The sequence below is a fragment of the Anas acuta genome, chromosome 13 (genome assembly GCF_963932015.1).
Source record: "Anas acuta chromosome 13, bAnaAcu1.1, whole genome shotgun sequence".
Lineage (NCBI taxonomy): Eukaryota > Metazoa > Chordata > Aves > Anseriformes > Anatidae > Anas > Anas acuta.
Window position 1 is genome coordinate 8,536,539 of NC_088991.1, and position 10,398 is coordinate 8,546,936.

Below are 10,398 nucleotides of genomic sequence, written 5' to 3' on the forward strand. Positions count from 1 at the left end.
CTGAGCTGCAGGTCTGCCTCAGGCAGAGGGTAAGCTCTGTCTTGCTGGGGGTGGTGAAAGGAAATTTCTTAGTGTAGAAAGACTGTGGAGCTCCTGGGAGGCCTGCAGGAAGGGGGTGTTACCCGAGGATGTGCAGAACCAACCTGGGAAGTGACCGGAGGGAGATTTTTTCCCCAAGTGAGGAGCCTGTGCGAAGGACATTGTTGCCCAAGTCATCTGTGAAGTTGTGGCAAAGAGGGACATCATGGGCTGCAGGAATCCTCCTGCATTTTGGCGAGATCTGAACCCACAACTTTTTATTAAAATGTAATTAGTAACCTGCAAAACATTTTGAAGATGTTCCGAGTGCTAGAAAATCATGATAAACTTATCTTTCTTTGCCTCCATATCCTTTGGCAATTATTCAATCGGTGGACTGTTAGTGGGAAGACTCAGCCAAACAATGATCAGGCTTCTAAACTATTCAATTACCTCTAATGAAGAAGGATCAGGGAAACAGCCCTTAAACACCTTAAATAGAACAGCAGTCTAAACAGACAAAATGACTCTCCAGAGAAACCCCCAGACACTTGCCAAGGTTGGCTTTGGAGCCAACTGTGATACAAATGCATGAAATATTAGTTGCTTAATGGTTGTGAAGTGTTGCTCTTTAAAGGTTACTGTCTTCCTGTCCAGACAGGGCTGCAGCTGAATGATGAATGAAGCCATCCCTGTATCTGAGAGGTTTTCAAGCACCTGCAGCTCCCGCTGGTGTCACCAGGAATTTTGGGTAACCAGCATCGGACCAGTAAAACCTGACTCTGCTGGGTACCCAGAGCTCCCAGGGCTATCAGCCTCCTCAGCCCTGGCCTTGGAGGCAGCTTTCAGGCTGACGGAGTACTTGAAGTGGGAACTCTGCAAATGCTAGTTATTTAGATGCACATTCACGATGGGAGACTTGCTCTCTAAACCACAGGAACCAGGGGCTGGGCTAAAGAGCTCGGCCACCTGGACAGGGAACTGGGACGAATGCTGTCTGGGGCTGGAGAAGGAGCACAATGATCGCTGCAAAAAGCGCAGCAAGACAGGACTTTGCTTCTGAGGGAATTTCCTTCTCTTCTCCATTACCAGCCTCACCATATACAAATAGCTGACTTGTTACCACAGCTCAAAGGAATGAATGAGCTCAAAAGAATGTGAAGAGGAGAGAACGCTACAATTCCGCTGGGAAGAGCTGCTTCTTTTTATTTAACTTCTCCGTTTGGTTAATATTTTACTGTGGTCTTCAAGAGCAGCCGCATCAAGAATGCCTCCGTCCCGTGCTTTAAAACTGGACAGTCATCAGAAGTGTAAGCCCTGCACCTGCCTGGAGCTGTCGAGAAGTGTTTTGTGTGTCTGCATTTTTGAAAGTATCTCACGGTTTTGTTTCCTGTGAATGTGCATTCAGCCCTGCACGCTCACGAAATGCTTAGCCGAGTTTGGGAGCATGTACGTAGCAGGCCATGGCTGGGGGTGGGGAAAGGGGAAAGAAAGACGGGGCTGTAAGGCAGCCTGAGAGCCGATACGGCGTGGTGTGAACCTCCTTTGTGAGGGGAACAACATTGTCAGGTTTGGGCTTAGAGAGGCTCGAACGCTCCGGCAGCTTTAGAGGCGCGCACGTGCACTGGCCTCAGCTGCTCGCAGCACAGCAGAGCCTTAGTTTCAGATGGTGCTGAGCGCTCCCACAGCTTCTGGAACGCCAGGATCAGACCCGAGAAACAACATGCTTGACCCAACACAGCCAGTGGAGCCGGATAAGATCAGAGACTGCCTGCACTGCATAGTTTTCAGCCTGCCTTCCTAAACTGCAAAACCATTAAATATTTAGGTGGCCATATGCAAATCATTTAAATTCTGTTTCTCAGAAGCACACCATGGCGTACAGACATGCTTTGTGCTGAGATCCTCTTCCGATGCTTTCATCAACTCTTTATTTTAAACCTTTAAGGGACTTAGTTAATGGCTAATTGTTGGCCACCTTTTTTTCCAAGGGTATTTATATATGAGGGAGGAGGGGAGAGAAACAGAAACACAGAGACCTGGGTTTCTGTCAGAGAAAACAAACAGAAGAAAACACATTTTTGTGCACGTACCAAAGAAAACCCCAGGACTGCTCAGCTATTTTCAACCCCCTCCGTGGGTAACAACTTGATAATTCAACAAATAAACAGCCCTTTATTTAGGGGCTGTCTTGTGGACACCAAACACTTTGGAGACCAGGGCCCCAGATCTTCTTTTCTTAATGTCACTGTGAATTTGCTTGTGGAAGTGTATGACACCATGCATGGAGCCTGAACAGCTGAGCTCATGCTTCAGGCATTCTCCCAGGACCGGAGGGGGAGGGGGCTCTCCGCCAGCTTTCGGCCGCCTCTCCCCTCGCGTTTACACACACACAGATCATGTTATCATAGTGAAAATATGTAAGAATTCCAGGAAGCAGAGGAAGTTTGTGTGTTGACCTTAATTTATTTTTTCCAGAGGAAGATCACTCCAAATGTTAAAAGGATGGTGGATGCTAGCAGAACTGATTTGCAGATATTTTAATTCTCGTCACAGCTATTTCTTCAGCTGTACTTTTTCTTTTAGCATTAATACCGTTTGTATTTTATCCTGCGTGGGTAGCTTGACCAAGAGAAGGAAAATGGCTTGATGAGAAGCTCTGTGGGACCTATTTGGACTGTTAGAGGAGGCCCAAGCATGCACTGGTTCCTATTTTCCATTACTGTACAGTAAAATTGGGTGAGACCGCTTCTGGAGGGGAGGGAAGGAAAAGGTGGATGAAAGAGAAGGCTAGCGCATCAGGCTCACGTGAGTGAAGACCTGGGCTTATCCTGCTTCACAGGGCTACGACTCTTAAAATGCTGATCAATTTGTCCCCAAACCCAATGGCACTTTTCAGAACACAGTTAATTTTAAGACTCCATCTTCGTGAAGACCATGAGGCCTTACACGAAAGCTGCATGAGGCACGCTCAGCCCCTCACAGCAGCCGGCAGGAGCTGAGGCAGCAGCCAAGCCCCAACATGGCGCCGCCGCCATGAGGCCTCGGCCTTGGCAGCTCCTCTGTGCTCGCGTGGCTCTGCGCACCCAGCCTGCACACCCGTGTGTGCAGGGAGCCAGGAACATGGGACACGAGTCCTTGAACACTTGACTCTCCCTTAATCCCACACACTGCGAACAACATGCTCACACACACTTGTCAAACGGCAAAGTCAAAAGACAACAAATAAACCAAACAGCAACAACAACCAACCCCGCAGGCCTTCTGACTGGCCAACGAGAAATCCAGTCAGTGAAAATCTCTGTGTTTAGCCACACGGCTCAGCTGTCCCTTAGCCCGGTAACCTCAGCCAGGAGCACAGGCTGAGCTTGTGCCTCCAGCACTCGGGAGCCGGGTGGTTATTCCGGCAGAGCCCCACACCCTGGCGTGCGCTAGGGCTTGCACAACTAACCAGAGGTGCCTCCAGCTTTCATAAAATATGGTATGGCCAGCACGCGTTCAGCTTGCAAGATGACTGGGCACGGATCCTGGACAAGTTTTGAAGAATTTGGTTGGTGAAGATCAGACTATTTGAGACTTCTGCAAACTATTCCATTTGATATGCTTCTCTGCAGCAAGCATAAGCTCAAAGCCTGATTCAATTTTAAATGAGCAAGCCTGTTCTTCTAGCTAAGAGGCAGCCTATGATCTGTCTTAGGGCAGGCATCCCCACCCAACAGCTATGCTGAAACAAGTACGGCCATCTCGATGAAATAGCCCGAGCCGCTTCCAGTGTCGTAGGGCTCACTGAAGTCTGTGAGTGTAGGTTTTGTCCCACAGAATTTCTCTATTCAAAAATTTCTTGATTCCTCTCTTCGGCTTTTATGAATTCACTTGTTTCTCCCTCCCTCTGCCTGTCCCCTCTTTTACTATGCATATTTCAAATGCATGCCTTTCTTCTCTGCCTCTTCTCAGCATAAGGCAGAAAAAAAATAAATATTTGAATTATATTTTGGTTTTCCAACTATCCAGACATAGAAGTAGGCAACACAAACTTGCTACTTTGAATGTTTTGGTGCTGAGACTTTTTTTAGGCATACAACCCCCTACCAGCTGCAGTCTAGATTTATACCATGGGGAAGAACACAGCAGAAACAGACTGAAGATTAATCAAAGCAAATTCTGGCCTCTGTTCCATGTGCCTCAAAGACTTAACAGTAAAAAAAAAAATGAGGGGGCTTCATTTCGGTAATAAACATTACAACACAAAAAGGCCTAACTTTCCAAATGTGCTGTGAACAGACAGATGCCTTTTGAAGCTTCGTGGTGTCTCCAGCCATCGCTGTGAACTGGCAGCCTCGAGCTAGCAACTCGGGTGCTGCCGGGTCCTTCCCGAGCTGCCTGGAGCAGTGGGGCTCGGGGACAGCAGCGCACCCAACTGTGTCGGCTGCCCCGGCAGGGCCCAGCTGTCTCAGCTCCTGCACCGACTGCAAACGTGTAGGAAGCTCTGGGGTGTCTCACAGGCAGATTACAGAGCCCAGTTTGCCTGCCTTCCCGGCCATCAAGCAAATTAGTTTTCCAAAGGTTTTGATGTAGTATAACCACACTGCTCGGGCAAGAACTAGAGAAACACCTGGCATCTTTTCTGCACACAAATCCTTCCTATCCAGCCATTTCTCTTTCTAGCTTGGGACTTTAAAACAACAACAAGAAAAAACAAACAAAAAGCCAACAAAACACATATATAATGATGAATTATAAGTTATCCTGAAATGGGATATATTCTTGAGCTTTTGGGGGTATTATTATTCCATAGGGATTAGAATAAAACAAAGGTTCATACCTAGCAATCAATAGAATAAAAGCTAGTTTTCATTAAGAAAATAAAGTTGGCATAAACTGACATTGCTCCATTTAAGTTAACGCAGCCGTGCCTAGCTAAATCTGCTGGGGAGCCAGCCCCTGCTCTCTAGTGAAGGAGAGGAATCAGCGGTGTCAATATTTTGGGGGGAAATGCATACACAGGTAACATGAATTGTATTTAGATGCAGGAACCAAGAAGACGCCAGAACTAGTGAAAAACCACCTGTATCTTGCAGAAGGAAATGTTCCCACTTTCATGGCCTGTATGAGGTGTTTAGAAGAATTAGTGGTGTCTTTAAAACAGCCTTCTGAGTGCAGACATGACCAAACTGCACAATGTGTGCAATCAGGGCAGTCGCTATACAGCAAGGCCCCAGTTCAGCAAAGTGCTCAAGCACACCTTTAGCTTTTAGTGCATGAGTGGCCTCATTGAAGTCCTTAGTAATTACGTGTTTTGCTGAATCAGGACCTGAATTTATTTGGGGCAGGAAGACCTTAATATCTTCCAAGGAATTACACTTATTAAAGGGGACAGTCTATAAATTAGTGTTTAAGTTAAAATCAATTTCTAGATAATACATATCCCTAAAAGACAGATTGTTAGTTTGTATGAGCTTTGTAACAAAACTTTAATTAAACCCTTTTTAAATAAAACCTGTCATACATTATACTGCTAATTGACTTGACCTGGTACAAAGAGGACTCTGCCAGCTAGAGGAGACTAAAGGAGATTATTCTGTCTGGTGCTGCAGTGATTGTGTGTTAATAAAATTTATTTCTGCAGTCTTGCCCAACTCCCTATTGTGTATTCAAGAAATGTGTGGGCTCGAAGCCAGTCATCACAAAGCAAAAAGTAATAAAACCTCAAAAGCTGACTTTTTCTACCTCACATTCTGCTGCTTTGCTGTAGCAGAAACTACTTGGTACATTTGGTTTTCATGCACACCTCAGCTACATTTCTCTCCTCCTTTTTTTTTTTTTTCTTTCCCTAAATTTTCAAATTATGTAAAACTTTGCACCTTATTAATGTGAGCACAGTAACAAGGGAAAGACAATTATAGGATCCAAAAAGCTCGGTGATGAAATATTCTGGGTGCGGCAACCATTTTATTGCCATTACACTGATTACATACAATATAACACATCTAGCAATTAGACAAACATGCTTAATCCTCCTGGCCGAGACCTCTTTCACACAGAATTCATTTCGATGGGCCAAATTCTTCCTTCACTCTCATGCAAGTAAATCTGCAATAACCTCGTGCCAATCAGTGAAATCACTTTGGATTGACACTCATGTAAACGACAGCAAAACACAACCCACCGACTTCACAGTTACTCCTGATGTACACTGGGTGCAGTTGCAAAAAGTAATCACGAGAGCTCACACAAGAAATATAGAAAAACAGGAGGACTTGGAAGTTTTAATACGTGATCAAAATTATGAATTAATTGGCATGAGAGACTTGTTGGGATAATTCATGTGACTGGAATACTAATATAGATAGCATAGCTTGTTCAGGGAGACAAGGGATAAAATGCTGCCAATAGACACGTTCACTCCACAGCATAAAATGTGGAAAGAAATGTACCGGTCGAAAACCCCTCACTAATAACAGTGATGGGGCTGGGGGGTGCCTGGGGTAAAGCCACAAAGAACAGATGGACAGAGCTACTTCTTGTGGAGGGCAACGAGATGAATCGCGCATACAGCACAAGGCTTGAAGATGATGGAGGGATGGGGCTGGGAGGGATCGGAGCTGTCTGCAGGCACATGGGGTATCACAGGGCACAAACTCCACACTGATGACAGAGAAGCAGGCTGGAGAAGCAGCTGAAGGGAAAGCTCCTTACTCTCAATTTTAATAGACAAGAGAAACAGGTTTAGAAATATGAACATAGAAAGTAATTTGGGTGATAGTTATCATGGAATGAGAAAACTCACAGCTCCTGGAAGGCAAAAAGAAGAGTCTTGAAGAAAGCCAGCTTAAATAAACTCAGAGAACTAGGAAGTAATATCTCATGAGGACCAAGCTCAGAGTGGCTGACAGTTCCTTAAAATAGTTCTGTTAAGGGCACAAGTGCAAATTATCCCAAAGCAGCAAAACCATTAGAAGTGTTGTAAGAAACCACCTTGGCTAAATCATGAACTTCTTACTGACCTCGAGCACCAAAAGCATGCAGAAAGCTGAACCTAGGTGAGCATGAAAGCAGAGAGAGGATGCAGGGCCCAAACCAGGGAGGTCAAGCGAGAACGGGGAACACATCCAGCAAGGTGCTGAAAGGATAACGAGAAAACATTCTGCAAACATACTTCATAATATGAGGAAGATGAGGAAAAAACCTGCTATTCAACAGACAGGGAAAGTTATTGACAGGCAACGCTGAAAAGGCTGAGTGCTTTTTTTTTTTTTTTTTTTTTTTTTTTCTGCAATCTTTACTAAAATGGTCAAATGAGATCAGGCAGGAAACAGCAAAAGTGGCAAAGGGGTAGAAACAAGTGAAAACAGGGAAGAACAGATTAAATAGTGCTTAGATAAATTAGATCTTTCAAATTGCCTGGGTCAGATACAATTCATCCGCAGGTATCCTACTGGACTGTTTGAAGCAATCTCGGAGCCGTTAGTGGTTGTCTCTGAGAGCTCGTGGAAGACGGGTGAATATCCAGAAGACAAAAAACTGGCTTACAGTGCCTACCCTCACAGCGAGGGAAAAAATTGTAACGGGGAATTAAAGTGCAGTGAGTGAAGGTCAGTTTTTGGAAAAATACGGAAACAATCAAATTATTTGTAACCACTCAGGAAATAACAAGGAGATGAGTAACAGCTAGCATGGCTTTGTCAAAAACACTGATTTGTTAAACCAATTTAATTTCCTTCAGTGGGAATGGGGAGGGGGGGGGGGGAGCAGTAGATAAATCTCAGCTTTATTAAAGCTTTCCAGTATTGGCCTTCTCATGAACATGGTCATAAGCAAGCTAGGAAAAATACAGTCTACCCCAACCTACAAAATTCTCAGTCAAACTGGAAGGATGTTGTAAAGTACATTTCTGCAGGCATCTGCCCTGGATTTGGTTTTGTTAAAGCACTTCCACTGCAGTCCTGTTTGTCAGAACAGAGTGACTTACTTTCTGCATACAGCAAGGCTGAGGAGGGCTGCACGGATGACAGCAGGCTGTTCTGAGGATGTTTGCTCAGAATACAATGCCGTAGCATCCGGAGCCACGTATCCAGTTTGGGGGAAACACATTTCAATATTTCAGCTTTAAAAAAAAAAAAAGAAAAAGATGTGGATCCAACAGAAAAGGTCTAGCAGAGAGCCAGAGCTCTAGGAAAGGTGAGCTGCGGGGGAACCTGGAAGAACATTCCCAGCCAGCCTGCAGAAGAAAAGGCTGGGAACAACTACATGTGTAATACACGTGCACATCAAGAGGAAAGGAATAGTTTTCTTTATTCGCTGAGGATAGGATAAGTAGCATTGGGTTAAGCAGCAGCACAGGAAATTTAGGTTAAACATTAGGAAAGTCTTGGTAATAATATGGCTGGTTAAGCACTGGAAGAGATCGCCTGGGGAGGTTGCAGAGCCTACCTCCGTGGAAGCTTTCAAGAGGTACACCGATCAGAAACCACGCTTTTAAAGTTGCAGGTGGACTTGGATGGCTTTTCAAAACACAATTCACTTCGCTAGAGCCTCCCCTGCCCCATCTGAAAGAAGTTACTGTGGTGAGGTGGGAGTCTGCCTGGCCGCCAGCACAGCACAGCACAGCACAGCACAGCACTCCGGCCATCCCTGCCCTCTGTGTCACAATCTCAGCAGGGTGTTTAAGCAGGTGCTTCACCTCAAGCCTACAGGCAACCCCTCCTGCGTGTATTTACGTACTGGAGCAGACGTTTTAATGCTTTAGTGAGCTGGGGACTGTGTTGGCAGCCTTTTCTCCAGCTAGGTTGCAGCACAACTGTCTGAATTTTAGCACCTACCGCTGGCCCCTTGGCCGCACGCTCAGCCTGGAAGGGCTTTTTGCGTTTCCCTCCTATATAAGCCCAGGTACAGAGTTCTTAGGGTGGCTGTTGGAAAGGAGGTGGGGTTGTTGTGTGTGTGTTTCTTTGTTGTTGTTGCACAATGTATTTCATCAGTAACAGTTACACGTTAATAAAGCATGTATTACAAGCACATCAAACTAATCTGCTTAATCAGAAATCCTTTCCCCATTCTGCTGCAGCCTGGACTGGAGTTACAGAGCGATGGATGCATTACATATTTTGTTGTTTCACTCGATTATTTTCCTAGTGCAGCAGGCCAAGTTTCTCCAACTTGTAGCAGAAAAGAGAAAGCCACAACACATGTGCATGCACACACAGCCCCGCAGCAGGGAGCCGCCAGCTGATGCAGCCACTGGCAGGATGTGTCTGCTCTTGATTTCAGTGCCACCCAGCCCTTCGCTGTGTTGCAGCGTGGTGGTTTGCCTTTTGTTTTTTGTTATTTTTTTTTTTTCCTTCCATGTTATTTTGTGCCTCAATGCCAGCACTGATTGTGGTGATTGATTGACTTAGCTGGTGTTGCAGGATTCAAAACAACAACACTGGCAGAAGCAGCTCAGGGAAATACAGAGCGCGCTGGCTGGGCTAATCCAAGGAGAGAAGAAACAACGCTGGTGATCTGCCAGCTCCGAGAATCCTACAATAAATTAAGAGCAACTATATTCATTGTTTTAAAATAAAAGATGCACGCAGAGCCTGGCAGAAGCATTTGAAAGATTCTGCACTCTGCCTCAGCCCCAGGCCCCCGAGCAAAAGACCTTTTCCCTCCTTGCTGAGCTGAGCCTACCCACCTCATCTCACCGGCTTCAGCACATGGGCTCCAAATGCCATTCCCTGCCTCTGGGGAAAAGGGGCTCTGCCCGAGCTGAGAATTAACCTTCAGTCACCTGTTCTAACATGTAAGAAGTGCTCCTCGTGCAGAGCCTCTCCTCCCCTCCCAAAGCCATGTCCCTTCCACCAGGGCCAAAAAACCTCCCCAAGACTTCCCTCCTACAGCAGTGCTGTATGGAGCCTCCTCCAGAAGTAATGTCAAAAAGCCACAGAATTAGAAGAGGACCCTTGAGCTTTCCAACTCCGTTACTTTCTCCCCAATTCTGTCTTGTGATTTTCCATCTCTCCCTTTTCCTACCCTTGTTCACTCCTTTGCCCCTTAATTAAACACTTGCATTTGCCCACCGACCCTATTTTCATTCTATCCAAATCTCTTTAGAAGAGAAAAGCCCCAGCAACCTGCTCCCCATTCTCCTTCTCCCACGTGTCCTACATCTGTAACTGCTCGCCTGTCCTCCTGGTTGCAGCTCCAACCTGCCCTGGCAAGGGACAAGCCGTGAAGATAAGCCCATGCCTGCTTCTTCTTCTGCCCAAGGAGCTGCTAACCGATGGGTACAGGTCCTCAGCCCGGTGAGAGCGGCTGCTTCTGTCGGGACCATTCCCTAGCACAAGCAGTTCCCCATAAAATACCCCACATTTATGATTGTTGGCATGCTAACAGGGCTACCAG

The 10,398-nt window shown here is 45.9% G+C and overlaps 1 protein-coding gene across 1 annotated transcript in view; it reads right to left on the reverse strand.

Moving 5' to 3' along the window:
• The window catches only part of MAMLD1 (mastermind like domain containing 1), a 254,146-nt gene that overhangs the window by 86,742 nt on the left and 157,006 nt on the right, over window positions 1–10,398 (reverse strand). The window lies entirely within an intron of this gene.